The sequence below is a fragment of the Haliaeetus albicilla genome, chromosome 2 (genome assembly GCF_947461875.1).
Source record: "Haliaeetus albicilla chromosome 2, bHalAlb1.1, whole genome shotgun sequence".
Lineage (NCBI taxonomy): Eukaryota > Metazoa > Chordata > Aves > Accipitriformes > Accipitridae > Haliaeetus > Haliaeetus albicilla.
Window position 1 is genome coordinate 16,301,110 of NC_091484.1, and position 17,642 is coordinate 16,318,751.

Below are 17,642 nucleotides of genomic sequence, written 5' to 3' on the forward strand. Positions count from 1 at the left end.
TTTGTTATAGCTGCTCTGCTGGAGGTTACGACTCTAGCTGTGGAGCCAACCATGGAAATGAGAGTGCTCCTCCATCGCTGCAGCACCCCGTGAACTTGGTTAACTTCAGCAGCTGATAAAACTGGCTGTAGTTAACCTTGAAGACCTTGTGTGGAAGTCGATGAGGAGCACTGAGACAGTCCCTTCCAGTGACTGTGTGCTGGAATTGACACCTTCCCTGGATGAGCACGGTGCTGCCATTGGGGCTGGCCAGAAGAGGCAGGGAAGGATCACAGGCAGTTGTATGAAACATCTCATTACTATTGACATAAATGAAAATAGAGATAAAGTTGAGTAAATACTGAAGAACAACTCTGCAGAATCTCCTCAAATAAAGCATTCGGTTTGATTTCTTGTGATCAGTCTAGCCACTATTTGCAAGTGTTCAGCCAGCCATCAGTTATCTGTCAAAGCTTTCACATATCCCTTGATGCTTATCACAAGTGGCTTGGCACCTGAGGACTCATGCAGCAAGTGGCTATTTTTAGCTGCCACACATTGTTCTCTAGATTGTGAAGTGGCACTGACCAAGTGGGGAGCCAGGAGGATTCAACATGATGTTGAGCACCAGCCAGGCTCCGAAGAGCAAAGGCATATTCTGAGAAGCTCTCTGCCACTCTATAGGATGGGCATGGATCATCCTGGCTCCTTGACAATGACAAATAGTATGGTTAAAAGAAAACAGGAGATGCTCACTGATACTGTGATCAACTTGGTTAAATCTAGAAAGGGTTGCTACAAAAAATTTATCTATGGATAAACTTTGAGCCAAAACTGTGAATGGATTATTGGTTTATTTCTAGCCTTGGGCTTTCTAAATTTCACCCTGAATAAAGATTTTAACCAAAGAAGACAGTCACAGGTTTCCTGAGCAATGAATTGTTCCCAGAATTGAGGTAAAATGTTATCAGCATCCCTCTTGCAGAAGAGTGCAATGCTCACATGTTATAGAGGTAGGACCTCGCTGTAACCTTTCAACTGTCTTCAAGCCTCCCAGGCAAATATACCTTTTCTCAGGGTAGTCAGCACCTCTGTGGCCGAGAGTTCTGCATAACCTTGTGCTTGTCTGACATGGGCTGATTGTAACTAGCAAAACACGTGAGATGTCGTCATCAAAACTTCATCTTTGCTTGGCCGACTTAAACAAGTCACAGGGGGTCAGAAGCCCTTATGTCTATATTAGGCTGAGCTGGTCTTCCTAAAGCATGAAGGATTGTTTACCTGCCTAGAAATGCAGTGTATATGGGGTTGTGTGTACGTTCAAGTAGGGTAGATATATAAAAATAGGTGGCAGAGAGAACAAAACACTTAAACTGATTTAGAGCAGGAAAAACACAAGATGGCACAAGTAGCATTTCAAGGATGTTCTGTGAAGTTGAGAAAGGCATAATTCATGCACTGCCTTAAAGCCACAACCCCCTAACTGGAGAATACTAAACAGTACAAATGCACTATAAATTGCTGTGCTTGCCCAAGAAAGGTCCCTGTGCAGTAGCTCATCTGGGTGTCAGTCAGCCATAGGAAGCATCCTAAACCTGTCTGTAGAGATTGTGTTATTTTACAGACATCCAGAAGCCTCAAATAAGGTATTTGCTAGCAGGAGATGCTGCCACGAGTGGCTTCGTGACCTGGGTCTGCTTTGCAGTTCTCTGGAGACCTGCGCTCACATGTTATAATCAACAGAGAATCTCCTCAACACATGGACACAGGACTTGTATCAAGAACCATAGTGTGCACTGGATAGTGCCTGCTGCCTGATTTCTTTGTGAAATTTCCGCAGGGTGGGATAGGGAGATAGATGCTTGTGGATGACTGTGGGGAGGATACAACAAAGCTGGGATTGCAGTAATTATCACCTCATTGTGTTAAGTCACCTTCTGTCAAATGATGAGCCTGCTGGATCCCTACCAAAGTCAGCAGAAGCTGAGAAGACTTGGTGTTGCTCAGAATCAAAAGCTTTGTTTAATCCAAGAGCTGTGGCTGCAGTGCTGAGCTATCTGATGCCGTGCCTGGCCGTGCCCCCACAGGAGTCTGCCTTGCTGCCTGTTATGTCCCTGGGACCCTGGACTAGAACTTTCTCGCAAATCTGTCCTGAATGTGCAGCTACAGAGTCCCAGTCAAACCCTGGGTCTAATCCCCTGGGGCTCTCAGACAGTTCAGGTCTCGAGGAGGAAATTGTAGCTCTGACTTCTCTTTACATCTTGAAGTCTTGGGATCAACCCTAGGAGAGCAGTCCTCAAGAACAGCCTTCCTGAGCCATGCTGACACATCAGCTCTCATCCCTCCATTGGACCAGTCTCTCCTACCCTTCTTCTAGTGTCCCACAGACCCAAAGCTTTGATTTCTTCATTGCAAAAGACATGCTGTTGCTCTTGATGTTAGTGGGAGCTTTGACACTTCAGCTAGGCCAAAACATCATCCTGCCTGCCTTCCTTTATAGCAGAAGTTTGGTTTGATTATACTGTACATTTCCCATTGCTTTGTGTTACTTGGTTGCTAAATTTAAAGAGAAGAGTTTTCCAATTGCTTATCTTGTGGCACCAGACTGAATCCCCATCCCTACTGCTATGCCTCTTTATTGTCTTTCTTACACTCTACCAAGAAGCGCCCCCAAATCTCGATTTGAGATGCTCCTGCCTCCTCAGCTGGCCATGTCACCTCCTTTGCTAGGTCTTGTGGACCCCTTGTGGGGCTGGCACATGGGAACATGGGGCTGTGCCTCAGCTTCTGGCATGTACATCCAGGAAAAGCAGGTTTCCTAGTGTTCTGGTCAATGCCCTCCTGCAGGGTCATCTGTTTTTGCAGTATTAGACCTTTGTATGAATTTAAGGGGTTTGCCATTTTTTTGAGCTCTACATTTTAGTAGTGCCTACCTGTCTGAGGTGATGAAGAGGGTTATATGAGGCAGTTTTCATTCCAGCAGGTGAACAAGTAGCTCGTGATGCCACAGAGCTCCCAGTCCCATGTGCCACGTGCTCACATTGAGGACCAGGCTACCTCATTTCCCCAACTTGCCCTCAGCAGCCATACCAAAGGCTGCTTCAATGCTCAGCCTGGATCTAGACAAAGGTGACAAATACATTTCTGCCTGGCCAGCCCCACTGTCGAAGTGCCATAGCAGATGCACTCAAGCCTTCAACACCAAAATGCTGTGTATTTACTCAAATACTAAGCAGAAAAGACATCACTGACTTAATCACAAGATACTTCTGACTTACAGAAACACTCATGGCAGTATTTGGTGTTACAGATACTGGAACATATCCCTTTGTAATTAGCTTGCCTTCAAACTATACACTACCTTTGTGACTGTTTTCCCCTAACATTGCTCTGAAGCTTTCCTAATCGCCGCTTCAGAGCAGTGTGCAGTGCACACAGTGCCAGTGGAGCAGAGCTGAAGCAGATGCTCTCCAAAAGCCCAAGATCAGCAATGCCTAGGTGTGTGGGGTGCTAATTAGGTTGATAGCCCTATCACAAAGACACTGGATAATAATCAGTTTCTTCAGAAAGGGCCACAGCACATTGCCAGTTTCTGCCAGCTCCCGGCATGACGGGCCAACATCCCGCCTAGCAAATCCTCCCCCAAAAGGGCAGCCCTCGACCCCCCAGCTCTGCATTAGTGATTATCAGGGGGCCAGAATTTGCAGGGAGACATGTGAAAATGTCAGCACAGATGGAGATTAAGCTGTCTTCACCTAACGTCAAAACTGCCATCTGCTTCTCTCCTGCACAGCTTTAATCAGATTTTCTCGACAAAAAAAGTAAGCGAGAGGGATGGGGAGAGCTCTGAGCATGCCGGCATCTGTGGCCTTTCTGTGGAGAGGCCTGGGGAGCTGAAAAGGGTTTGTCTCGACATTTTGCGTGGGAAGGCTCTGGGTGGCTTCCTCTATCTCTTGAAAGGCAGGACTTGCCAGGAGCAAGCAGTGAGGGCTGACATCCCACTGTACGAATGGGGATAAAAGAAAGCTATTGTTAAAGTGGGCCTTGTCCTCATATGACTGGTTTTGTTTATTTAAGCAACAATCAGGAAAGTAAAACTTTTTAGCTGATGAGATTTTAACAGGAGCCGGCTTGGTTCCCCAGGCTGATTCCACCCTTGCACTCTCAAAAGCCATGTGCTTCAGAAGACAAGTGGATAGCAAAAGAAAACTAATGGGATAGTTGGATACTTTGATCCACAGTCACACCAGAATTTCAGTCTTGCCTTGCCTTGCCTTGCTTTGCCTTGCCTTGCCTTCCCTTTCCTTCCCAAGCCTAATATGTTCAAAGCTAAATTTGCCACTGCTAAATTGAGGATAAACCATTTTAAGGAACATTGTGTTTTATGTAGGGACAAGATGACTGGCTGAACATTAACCTTATGTATCCAAAGCCTAAAAGATAAGCTAAATGGAAGAGTTTCTTGACATGGCTCACAGATCACGGTAAAGTTTGTGGAGTGGGGCTTGCCATCTCCCAACAGTGATATTGTTGACACTTGCTGAGCACCTGATTCACAATAATTTCAGAGACTTTCATTCAAGTCTGCTCATCAGCCAGTTGTTCCCCATCTTGAATTCATGTAGCTGACTATTCCTTTCCAGATGTACTTATGCCTACCAAGTAGCATCTCTTTTTTTCAGATCATCTCCAACTCAGATATGAATTTGTGAAGTTCATTTGTAAGTCTAGTCATCCAAAATACTGGCAGTCCTTCCAAGTGGTGGTGTCAGCCAGCTTGAAAAGTGTTTTCTCAGTTCCATCATCGGGACCATTAGTGAAAGTGTTGAAAGCTTAGTCCATATAGTAAGCTTCCCATTTTGATAGTAATCTGTCAATGATTGTTCCATCTATAATTTTCTAACCAGTTTTGCAACTATGCAATAATATATTCACCCAGACGATAGTTTTCTACTCATGAAAGGAAAGTGTCATGGGAGACAGTGTCGAAAGCCTTCCTAAAATCAAGATCTATGACATTGTCTGTTTCTTCTCTGTCCACAAGGCTTTTTGCACTGTCATAAATGAAAATTAGATTGATTTGACATTTTTGTTCTTGACAAATCCATACAGACTGTTACTAATTTCTTTATACTCTTCTGTGAGCTCACAGATAGTCTATTTGATTATCCAGTTCAGTTTTTTCTGAAAATTGAAGTTATATATGTTTGGAAGGGAAGCTCCTAACTCTCTGTCTTCTGACTTAACATTTCAAAGATCAGTATTTGAAGATGTCTGCTGTCTTTCAAGTTTTCCAGTACCTTACAGACCTTCTGTGAATCCTTAAAACTAATGGTCAATGCTTCCAAGGTTTCATCAGCTTGTGCCCTAGGTACCAGACAATGAAGTTCATTAAGACATAGCCAAATAAGAACATCTGCATTTTTTTTTGCACACTTCCTGAACTGTGTTTCTCTCAGTATTTTCTGTTTAGGCATTGAAGCTTACGGAAGCAAACAGACTACCATGAAGACCCCATCACAAGCTAATGTGCAGTCAGGACACAGGACTTTGGGTTCTTCATACCCTTCCAATACCACTAAACATTATTGTTTCCAAGACACAGCCAAAGCAACCCCAATCCAAGTTCCCCTCAAATAGCATCATCCTCCTTCACCATACAGAAAGCTGGAGTTTGAAGTCATCCTCATGTGTCCTGAGTATATGTCACTTACATTTATTGGTATTTTTCCTTCACAGAAGATATTCCCACTAAGCTCCTTATTTCTAAAGTGCACAGTAAAATGTATCCCAGATCCCTTTGGGAAGCCTTGCTCTGAATGCATCTGTGGACTGTCTTTGCTACAGGTTTGTATCCACTCACCAGCACAAGGTGAGTGGGAAGCAACAGGACTAGCAGTGAGATGGAGGGAGCTGCAAGATCACTGCTGGAGAACTTCCTGTGCTTGAAAACTGCATGCCCAGATGCGTCCCAATCCCATGGCAGAGAGGCATGGAGATGGTACGTGAATGGGAAGAGCTGGTCTTATTACTGGGAAGACTGCAGTTGTCTGGAGGCAGCAGCCTGGAGTCAGGTCAAGAATTTTGCATGACTAGGCTTTGAGGTGACCTTAAGATCAATCATACTGATAAGGATAGACAAGCCCTAACTTATCAGCCTAGATAAGATGTTTCATAAGTCTGTGGAGCTCTTAAATCATCCTTATATTTACAGTCCATGGAATACACATATGATTTGTCTTTCAGGATAAACGTAGCTCCTGAGTTTCAGAGAAGTTAAGGACCATATGCAACACAGCTGATTTCTTGTAAGTCCAAATGCACCAGCTCCTTCATTACTGCAACAGTTGTACCTACGTACCCATTTTACTTTACACATAGTCTTCACCTGCAAGTTTAAAAGCACTCCCAAGACACTTGGTCTTCAGTCCAGAGCTTGCATGTCATTATCCCATGACCCACCTGAAAGAACAAAATATGTTCTGCTGTTCATAAAACAGGCCTGTGTCCCCAGGACAGAATATAAAGGATAATGTCTCCCAGGACTGATAAAAGGACTTGCTGGCCCTTTGCTTGACTTCTCTTCCTGCTGAAGTGGTGGGAATGACATATTTGGGAGCAGAAGTTCCTGCTTTGTGTTTTCTAGAGGGGCAGCTCAGTGAAAGTTGGGGTATCCCTGGGCAGGTGGTTCTAAATTTGCTACATGCTGAGCCATGGGATGTTGTGAGGTTTTCTACTGGATGGACCTCATCACATAAAAAGCCCACTATACAGTCTAAACTTCCACTACTACCTTTGATACCTGTGCTGCTAGTCTGAGATCTGTTTCACCTATGTGCAGAACTGTCAAAGGTCATTAATTTGTCAGAGAGAGACAATCATATTTTCCCTTCTCCTTTGTGGAAGATTGATGAGGTTTAAATATCTTTTATTTGATGAACTAAGCAGCATGTCTCCGTCTGTAAATTCTCTGTAGCTTGCACTTGTACTTTTATGTTTGTGTGTGCAGGAAAAAAGGCGTGTGCAGCGTTTCTGGTGTAAGAGAGTATTCCCTGGATTATGTTGAAGTCCTTTGCCCATCATTTTCTCCTGATCAAGCAATGACCACATTAATCAGGATTACTCATAGGGTTGTCTTAAGCCTCGTCAATATACACAAAGCTCATTCCTCTCCCTTACAAACTATTTCAGTAAGAAGAGTGCCTTAACAAGGCATAGCTCTTATGTATGTCATTAGAGGTTCAATTAGGAGATGGAAGAAATGATTTCCATAGTGAGAAAGAAAGAAAAGATTTAATTTTTCAGGGAGAAAAAAACCCAACCCAACACCCCCAAACTCCCAACTTAATAGCAATAATGAGGGGAAGAGACTATTTATAAATGAAAAAAGTACATGTAAATAGAAACTCCTGCTATTTTTAAGAGTCCCTTGAAAACTGATTACCTGCATTGACCTGTATCTAAAGCTATTGACAAAGATAAGCAGGGACAGTCAGTAGTCACTTCATATTCAGTTCTAATAGGTTGAATTAGATGGACCAAATGAGCTGGAATTATCCATTAAATCAGCAAAATCTGCTTGTCCTTTGCTTTAATGCTTGATTAATACTGACAACCAAAGGATGTAAAGCCATCCCTTTCTCTGGCCATGCAGCAGGCTGGGAATGTGCCTGTCCGCTGTGCAGAGATCCCGTGCCATTGCCATCTGTTGAGAAATCGGGATGGAATTTCAGTACCATGGGTTTTGTCTCAGAGCAGAAGGCTGCCATGGGAGCATTGGCGCACAAGGGCTTCGCAGGCTTACCCTTTCTGCAGCTAATAGTAAAAAAGCCTCATGAATGCAAAATACTGTTTCACCAAGTGCTTGAAAAGTGCCCTTGTGATTAGACTCAGGCTGCTCTATTTTTTCACCTAAAATTTTCATAAACAGTGTAAGCCAGAGACGCCCAGAAAAGTAGAGCACCAATCCAGATTTCGAAGAGCTGTTAATTTAGGGGGTCCAGACTTTAAGGTTTGGTTTGGTCATAAGAAATAAAAGTTAGACCCACAGTCTTAGAGGTTAAAGACCATCTAAACTGACTGCAGAACAACTCCCTCTATGCCTCCTGCAATGAGCCCAAGCCTGGAATCAACTGCATTGCCAGCACTCTGCTCCAGAAGAAAAGTGAATTTTCTTGGGATATGTTAAATACCAGTCATAAAATACTGCTTTCCTGAGCTTGCCAGTAAAACTACACTGCTTTGGATCCTTGGGATCTCTCAAACTAGACTCCACAGCAAAGCTGAAGATATGAAATTGTGCTGAAAGCAATGAGAAATGATATGCTTCTGAAATATTAACCACCTTTATTTCCTGCTTTTCCCCTTTCCCTCTTTTATTGCACGTCTACACAGGTAAATGCAGGCAGACCTTAGCCTGCCCTACCCAAACTCTGGCTGTCATTGCTGTTGTCCTGCTCTCAGATCCATGCTGGTGTAATGTGCAGGTGGGAAACCAAAGCTAAAATTTATACCTCTTGCCCCCTCCACTGTTGCTTCCCAGCTAGACCAGGCTCTGGATTTGACAGGCAACAACTCAGGGAAGTGATGCAGTTTTTTGAAGAACACAACGTTGGTAAGGAGAGCAGCAGCCTCAGGATGTGTCAGCAGGGATTGTGTGTCCTTCACATTCACTAGTCCTTGCTCTCATGGGGGACTTCAACCTACCATATGTCTGACTGAAATACAATACAGCAGAAGGGAAACAGTCTAGGAGGTTCCTGGACTGTATGGAAGATAACTTTCTGGCACAGTGTCATGGTTTAACTGCAGCCAGCAGCTAAGCACCAAGCAGCCGCTCGCTTACTCCTCCCCACTCAGTGGGATGGGGGAGAGAATTGAAAAAAAGTAAAACTCATGGGTTGAGATAAGGACAGTTTAATAGGACAGAAAGGAAGAAAATAATAATGATAATAATAATAATAATAAAAATAAGATGAAAATAATAATAATAATCATAATAATAAAAAGATTCGAATATACAAAACAAGTGATGTACAATGCAATCGCTCACCACTCACCAACCAATGCCCAGTTAGCTCCTGAGCAGTGTTCCACATCCCCAGGCCAGCTCCCCCCATTTTATATACTGGGCATGACGCCACATGGTATGGAATATCCCTTTGGCCACTTTGGGTCAGCTGTCCTGGCTGTGTCCCCTCCCAACTTGTTGTGCCCATCCAGCCTTCTTGCTGGCTGGGCATGAGAAGCTGAAAAATCCTTGACTTTTAGTATAAACACTACTTAGCAACAACTGAAAACCAGTGTGTTATCAGCATGATTCTCATACTAAATCCAAAACATAACACTATACAAGCTACTAGAAAGAAAATTAACTCTATCCCAGCTGAAACCAGGACACATAGCTGGTGAGTGAGCCAACTAGGGAAGGCATGCCACTGGACCTGTTGCCTGTGAACAGAGAAGGACTTGGGATGGTCAGAGGCCATCTTGGGCACAGTGATCACAAAATGATAGGTTTTGATTCTTGGAGAAGTAAGGAGGGGGTCAGTAGAACTGCTACCTTGGACTTCCAGAGGGCAAACTTTGGCCTCTTTAGGAGACTGGTTGACACAGTCCCTTGGGAGGTAGTCCTGAAGGACAAAGGAGTCCAGGAAGGCTGGGCATTCTTCAAGAAAGAAATCTCAAAGGTGCAGGAGCAGGCTGCTCCATGTACCGAAAGATGAGCCCGTGGGGAAGAAGACCAGCCTGGCTGAACAGAGAGCTTTGGCTGGAACTCAGGAAAAAAAGGAGAGTTTATGACCTTTGGAAGAAGGGGCAGGCAACTCAGGAAGACTACAAGGATGTCAAGAGGTTACACAGGGAGAAGATTAGAAGGACCAAAGCCTGGCTAGAAGTTAATCTGGCTACTGTGTAAAAGACAATAAAAAATGTTGCTATAAATACATTAGCAACAAAAGGAGGGCTAAGGAGAATCTCCATCTCTTATTGGACGCAGTGGGAAACAGAGTGACAAAGGATGAGGAAAAGGTTGGGGTACTTAATGCCTTCTTTGCCTCAGTCTTTAACAGCAAGTTCGGTTGTTCTCCAGGTGCCTAGCCCCCTGAGCTGGAAGACAGGGACAGGGAACAGAATGAAGCCCCCGTAATCCAACGGTAAATGGTTAGCGACCTGCTACACCACTTAGATGCACACAAGTCTATGGAGCCGGATGGGATCCACTCAAGGGTACTGAGGGAGCTGGTGGAATTGCTCACCAAGCCACTTTCCATCATTTATCAGCAGTCCTGGCTAACTGGGGAGGTCCCAGTTGACTGGAAGTTAGCAAATAAGAAGCCCAGAAGGAGGATCAAGGGAACTACCAGCCTGTCAGTCTGTCCTCGGTGCCAGGGAAGGTTATGGAGCAGATCATCTTGAGTGCCATCACACAGCATGAACAGGACAACCAGGTGATCAGGCCCAGTTGGCATGGGTTTATGAAAGGCACTAACCTGATCTGCTTCTGTGACAAGGTGACCCGCTTAGTGGATGAGGGAATGGCTGTGGATGTCATCTACCTAGACTTTAGTAAAGCCTTTGACACCATTTGCCACAACATTCTCCTGGAGAAACTGGCTGTTCATGGCTTGGATGGGTGCACTCTTCAGTGGGCAAAAAACTGGCTGGATGGCAGGGCCCAAAACATTGTGGTGAATGGAGTTACATCCAGTTGGTGGCAGGTCACAACTGGTGTTCCCCAGAGCTCAGTATTGGAGCCAGTTCTGTTTAATATCTTTATCAATGATCTGGATGAAGGGCTCGAGTGCATCCTCAGTAAGTTTGCAGACTACACCAAGCTGGGAGAGAGGGTTGATCTGCTTGAGGGTAGGAAGGCTCTACAGAGGGATCTGGACAGACTGGATTGATGGGCTGAGGCCAATTGTATGAGGTTCAACAAGGCCAAGTGCCGGGTCCTGCACTTGGGTCACAACAACCCCATGCAGCGCTACAGGCTTGGGGAAGAGTGGCTGGAAAGCTGCCTGGCAGAGAAAGACCTGGGGGTGCTGGCTGACAGCCGGCTGAATATGAGCCAGCAGTGTGCCCAGGTGGCCAAGAAGGCCAATGGCATCCTGGCCTGTATCAGAAATAGTGTGGCCAGCAGGAGCAGGGAGGTGATTGTTCCACTGTACTGACCACTGGTGAGGCTGCACCTTGAATAGTGTGTTCAGTTTTGAGCCCCTCACTACAAGAAAGACATTGAGGTGCTGGAGTGTGTCCAAAGAAGAGCAATGAAGCTGGTGAAGGGTCTAGAGCACAAGTCTTATGAAGAGCAGGTGAGGGAACTGGGGTTGTTTAGCCTGGAGAAAAGGAGGCTGAGGGGAGACCTTATTGCTCTCTACAACTACCTGAAAGGAGGTTGTAGTGAGGTGGGTGGGATGAGAGGAAATGGCCTCAAGTTGCACACCAGAGGAGGTTTAGATTGCATATTAGGAAAAATTTCTTCACCGAAAGGGTTGTCAAGATTGGAACAGGCTGCCCAGGGAAGTGGTTGAGTCACCATCCCTGGAGGTATTTAAAAGATGTGTAGATGTGGCACTTAGGGACATGGTTTAGTGGTGGACTTGGCAGTGTTGGTTGGACTCGATGATCTTAAAGATCTTTTCCAACATAAATGATTCTGTGATTCTATGATTCCTTACAGCTCCAGCAGTACCTTGTGGTATCATCTGTTTGCAGACACAACACGTCTTCTCCCAGAACCAGCAGCAGAGCTCAAGCATGAAATAAAAAAATTGTGTCTGAGAGGGAATTTGAGTTAAACAAAGATTGTGCACAACAGGCGACAGAATGGAAACCTTCCTAGAAATAGCCCTTTAACACTGACTTTAAATGCTTTGAAGTGAAGGGTTCAGATTTCCCTGAATGTTTGCAGTTTGGCTTTATATTTTTCAAAGCCTCTTTTTCTCTGTGACACCCCTCACTATGCATTAAGCTTGCTTCTGCATGCCCCAGGCCATAAAGGATACAAATTATAGAACTTGGTTTTTGCTTGAATGGCCATCCCAGCTCTCTGCTGTTCACTTTGATCACAGTGTCTAACCCACTCTTCCTAGTGATATGGTAGGCACATTTAAGTGGGTGGAAACCATTCTTCCTCTATGTGCTGCTCTTTTGGAAAAGAAATGGGATGTCCGTCCCAGTGTTGGACGAGTGATTGTGCTGTGCTGTGTCTCAGTTTCCGGACCTGAACAATGAGAATTACAGTGCTATTTTGGTCTTAAATCTCTTGTGGATGTACTGGTGGGGCTGCACAATGATGAAATGGTTGCCATTGTTGAGAAAAAGCACCCCTCATTTCCCATCCATGTCTACGCAAATGAGCAGTTGACATGATCTAGCTTCAGATCAGGCTATATGCTTCATCCTCTGCTTCATCCTCAGGTACTGAAATTTTCCAGAAGCCCATTTCTGAAAAAAAGGAGTCTGATCTTGTTCCCTGCAGGAATAAGTCTAAGTTGATAGTATGGACTAGCTGATTGACCGAATTATTTTTACAACCAATTTCTAAGATAATTTTTAGGTTTCCTGGTTTTGGGGGTGAAACACAATGTCCATAACTCCCTGACCTGGTCCTCCTCTGGTGGAAATGGCTGCCGTAGCAATGCTGGTGGACTTTGTCTGCTTATATGAGACCACAGACCAGGCTTTATAAATCTGAAATAGCTGTGGCAGACTTCAGTCCTCTTGTTTCCAATGAAGATGCTCCCTCCTGCACTCAGGTGCTCAGGCTAGGGCAGCTTTGACTGCCCATGAGGTGACGATGGTTCTTGTGACCTGCCTGGGGAGGTCTGTGTTTCCTTAGGGTTGCTTCTCTCCCCTGCACGACACTGGACTACTCTTTGTGCATGACCTCAGGACTGGTTTTCCACAGCTACCAAGTTCTTCACCCTGTGTTGCTGCACACCACCATAGCATGCAGAGGACATCCTGAGCACATTGGCACCACGTTAAGGCAGCATCATTATTCAGAGCATGGTGCTAAGCTTAACAGGAGTCAACGAAACCACTTAATCATGATAGTGACCACCCTGTTGTGGCTGTGTGCCTCTCTCCAGGCACAAACCTGTGATGAAATGCAGCAGGGAAGCATGAGGCAGCCAAGGGTTGGACTCGGGGCTCCTCTGGGCTGTCCACCCTGCCACTTCCTTCCCTCCCTGCAGTGATGACAGTCATGGGGAGGGCTGGAGCAGAGTCTGGGAAAGGAGGAGAAATCAGCAAAGGGAACAAGGTTTTAGGGAGAGATGCTATACTTACTTCTCAAAATAAGGCAGCAGGAGATAATGCATCCCCTCCCCAGCACCTCCTCCCAGGTTGAGGCCAGCAGTGTTCCTAGTCTAGGATATTGGAGAACTTAAAATATTTTTGAACGTCAGAAATAAATGTCTTGTTGGATAGTTTGGCTTAAGGTGATGGGAGAAATATCACAACAAAGAATGATTGAAACATTTTGCCACAGGAACATCATAAAAATATTGGTTAAACTTACTGGGCCAAAAAATTAATTTGATTGCTGGGCTGCTCTTGGACATAAGTTGTCTTCCAGTTCAGAAGAAAAAACATATCTTTTGTGATCATTTGAAACAGAAAATCTGAAAACAGAATTGTTGAAAAGGATGTGTTTCTCCTCTTAGAAAAAAAAAAAAAAATTGAATAATAATAATAAAAAAATTCAAACAGGAAAAAGTGTCATTTAGAAAATGCCGGAACTGAATGCTGTGAATAATTCAAATGAAGATTTCAACACTGAGATGAAAAAATACCTCAGTGTTGCCAGATATGCACTCTGCCCTAAAAACAGTGTGAAAAATTTAGCCATTTCTAATGAAATAACTTGAGTACAGTGATTGTACCTACAATATTGGTGTTTGATCTGGGATCCAAACCCAGGCACCCACCTCTGCTATCCTCAACAGCTACCTGCCCCTCTGTGGCATGGGGTTGAGCACGGAGTAGATAGGGAGGCTGGGACAGAGGCAGGAGCAGGTCTGTGGGTACAAGTGAAATAATTTAGAAGGTATTTTTGAGGCAGTGTGGCACCAAAGGGGACAGGAAAATCACAGGTAATGGAGTTTCAGCGCAAAATGAACATGTGATTTTTGTTTTTCTTTGGAGTCTTCACAAATTTCCATTCTTCCCAGACACTTGGGGAAAGCAGCGCACCAGGTCAATCTGAAGCACTGTCAGAGGCACCAGTGAAATCAGCTCTTGAGAACGAGCCTGCATGAGCCAGCGTGGGGCTTGCAGAGTTATGGAGTACTTCATGGATAATGATGGTGATGGGGAAAATGTGAATCATAGAGCAAAGAAGAAAGGGAGCCATAATTAAATATTCCAAAGTGCAACATCATAATTATAGTGGACTAAGAAGTAAGCAAATGACACACAGTAAGAAAGCAGCTGATCAGACGGATTCTGAGCTGATTATCATAATGTAAATGCCAACAGCAATTTACTCAAATCAGAGGGGTTTATTTGCAGAGTGGAAGCTAGGTTTAGTCCTAATCAAAATAAAATCAATGTATATTTCAAAACAGATTAGTGCTGTGAAACAAAGCAGCCATGATTGTTATTCATTATCTTCATCAGCATCAAGAGGGAATCATTTACGTTACTGCTTAATTACATAGATGTTAACAATTAATTAAGTCAATGTGGTGATAGCCAGTGATTTGGGAAATCGAGAGAAGATTGTCCTCCATTAATGTGCTTTTGTTTTCTCAGCCCAGCTCAAACCATAACGCTGGTGACACTCTTGAGTGGTGACAGCTCACGGAAACAGAGGCATAGACAGGCTGCTCAAGTCATCCCTCCCTGTCCCTCATTTCACAGATGTTCAGGCCCTTGGTTTTGGAGGCTCCCCAGGGTCCTCTTCCAAGCCCTCACTGTCAGGTATTCAGTCTCCTTTGGCTTAGCTAGCGGGGTTTGCATCTGTGCTCTTCCTAGGAACTCATTACAGATTCTGGACTAAAAATCTCCTTTCTGTGAGCAGAAAGAGCTGGAAATAGCTGGATCAGGATCCAAGGGGAACAAGGCAGAGCATGCCATACCCAGGACAGTAGGACACCTGCAGCTGCTGGTGAGTAAATTGATGCCGTGCACCCTGGCTTTGCTTATGGCACCCCACTCCCTAAACAGCCCAAAGTAATGTCTGGTGGTAATGTGGAGCAACAAAGCATTGAGGGACTATATTTCTTTCATCCAGATATGTCACTTCTCTTTGACACAGGTGCTCAGCTTTGAGAGGCTGGGTCAGGAGGCTGATCTAGACCCATTTCATCACACTTGACTGCCCAGAAAGGTTCCAGCCCATGCTGCCATCAGCTGCTCCATTTTAAGTCTGAAGGAAGAGCTTGTCTTATTGGAGAAAAAGGGTTTTGAACAAGAGTTTGGTCATTCAGTCCAAATGTTAGTCTGATCCTGAGTCACATTTCCCTGAGGGTGTCTCCCAGAGTAAAAGGCTGGTCCTGACATCCAAGATGCTAAAAAAGAACAGCCCAAACTTCTCCCCTGCATGTGAAATCACCAGCACCAAGGGCTGAACTCCACAGCTTGGTTCAGGCTGCAGAGAGCAGGCAGCCCATTAATTTTAAATGTGTTGGTCCTTCCAAAGGCATAAATAGTGCTATTGGGATTTTGGTAAGTGATTTCAATGGCAACATTGCCTAAAGATCCTCTTTAGCTCTCAACTGCAAAATTGGTGGCCCTTCCCTGCATACCAGGAGCTCTGCTTGTTTGGGTTCGATAGGTCCTCAGTACTGGGTTTATTGCCAAAGCCTCTAAGAAACTATTTTTAACAGTATTTTCCTTCCACTCTGCTCAAGGAAAAGCGGGCCATTTATATTCATTGTACCTTATAAATGTTTCTACCATAACAATCACTTCTGATTATAGTGGACTTTGTTTTCCATTGAATTTAATAGCAAGAGAAAAATGACAGGACACAAATTTAAATAACATTTTTCTCCCCTCCTTTTTGTTTTCTTTCTGAACCATAATCCACAGTTTATGTTGAAGAATGATATTGTTTCCAAATCTCTTGAATTATTTTTTTTTATGTTTGGAAGGGGGAGAAAAGGGCATTAAAGAGTTTGATTTTCCATAGTGCCGAACAACTGAGTTTTTCCTTGGGTTTTCAGATACTTGACAGCTCAAAAAGTCAGGCATAAATTATTTGTAGGATAAGTTTGACTTTCAGGGACAGGAAACTGTCTGATTTTCAAATATGCATTAGAGATTTTATTTGATAAAGTCGTATCCAAGCTATAATAATAATTTTTGGTATACCTTTCTCATCTAATTTCTTGGAGGAAGGTTGTCTAGGAGGGTGGGCCTCGTAGCCTGTGTGTAGGTTTAACAGTGTCCTTTTTTAATTGTCAGTAATTTAATAGTTAAAGAGAAGGGTGGGGATGAAAGCATTGGGCATGATGCCTACTCGTCTCTTCTTACTTAACAAACTTGAGTTTTGCCATTAACTTTACTAAGAGCAAAAATAGGCCACACTGAGCACATCTGAGTCACTTTCTTCAGCTAGCAAATGTATTTTATCATTACAAACATCATGCAAATGTGTTCTCTGCATACGAGTTTGATGCAACTATCACCTGTTACATCTCCCTCACTAGCCTGGGCTGCAAGAAACCTGTAAAACAGAGGCCGTTACCAGGAGTCCCACTCTTTACACAGGTTTTGGCAAGACCTATATACCCCTCTAGAGGTGTCTGGTTGAACCTAATATTGTTGCAGATAATATTCAATGTACTACAAGTGAAATACATTCGTATCTTCCAGCAATGTGCCACTCATCCCAGGTTTTGAACATGGGTCTAGTGGCTTTCTGCCTGTACCCTTAAAGTCTGCATTACATTTAAACTCCTGTTCGTGTGTGTAAAATAATTGTTTCTCATCTGGAGTGATAAGTGCTCAGCCCCAGCACCTATAAGTGTTTAGCACGTGATGCACATGTATTAGGCTCTTGCTGTAACTCATTATATATTAACAAGCAGCCCTCATTTGTTACAGCAGTGGGTTCTCATAGACCCTGATGCACAGATAAAGCTGGGTCCCAGCTCCAGTTTCCCAACACTCCCATGAGCCACCCAAGAAGGAGACAATAGTGACCTTGTGGCCAGAACCCTCAGGACCCAGAATCACACTCAAAACACTGGAAGAACTGCTTTGCGCTTCTCTGCATTTCATGAGCACTCTGTTCATCTCCCAGGTGACTTGCTAATTACTGTTGCCAATTTGTGCTCCATCTGCAGATGCGGTCCAAAAAGCCCGGGAGGTCTGTGTTTCAGAAAAGAGCACTGTTGTGTACAAATGTTCATCCTGGGTTGTGTCATTAATGACTTTAACTACCTTGAGACCAGTTGTGGCTTTGGTCTGGCACTCTCACAGCTAGCGTCTCTCGCCTTCCTGCCTTGGGGCTCATATAATCTTTCAGCTTCCTCTTTTATGGCCTTTCAGGATCTGATAAAACACATCCAGGTCCCATTAACTGTCAGTCAGTGCTGATTTTCCCAAAGCAATCAGCACTGGATGCAGAGATGCTAAAAGCAGCAGCCAGCTGTACAGGTCAATCCATTGAGCTCATGCTGCATTACTTCTTCCCCAGCTGCCCAACC

At 44.2% G+C, this 17,642-nt stretch overlaps 1 long non-coding RNA gene across 1 annotated transcript in view; it reads left to right on the top strand.

Annotated features, from left to right (window-relative positions):
* The window catches only part of LOC138690076 (uncharacterized), a 54,909-nt gene that overhangs the window by 14,495 nt on the left and 22,772 nt on the right, over positions 1–17,642 (top strand). Inside the window, exons 2-4 of the long non-coding RNA XR_011328875.1 lie at positions 5,827–5,980; positions 14,740–14,907; positions 15,008–15,094. This is a non-coding gene — a long non-coding RNA (uncharacterized lncRNA). The remainder of the gene's footprint in view (positions 1–5,826; positions 5,981–14,739; positions 14,908–15,007; positions 15,095–17,642) is intronic.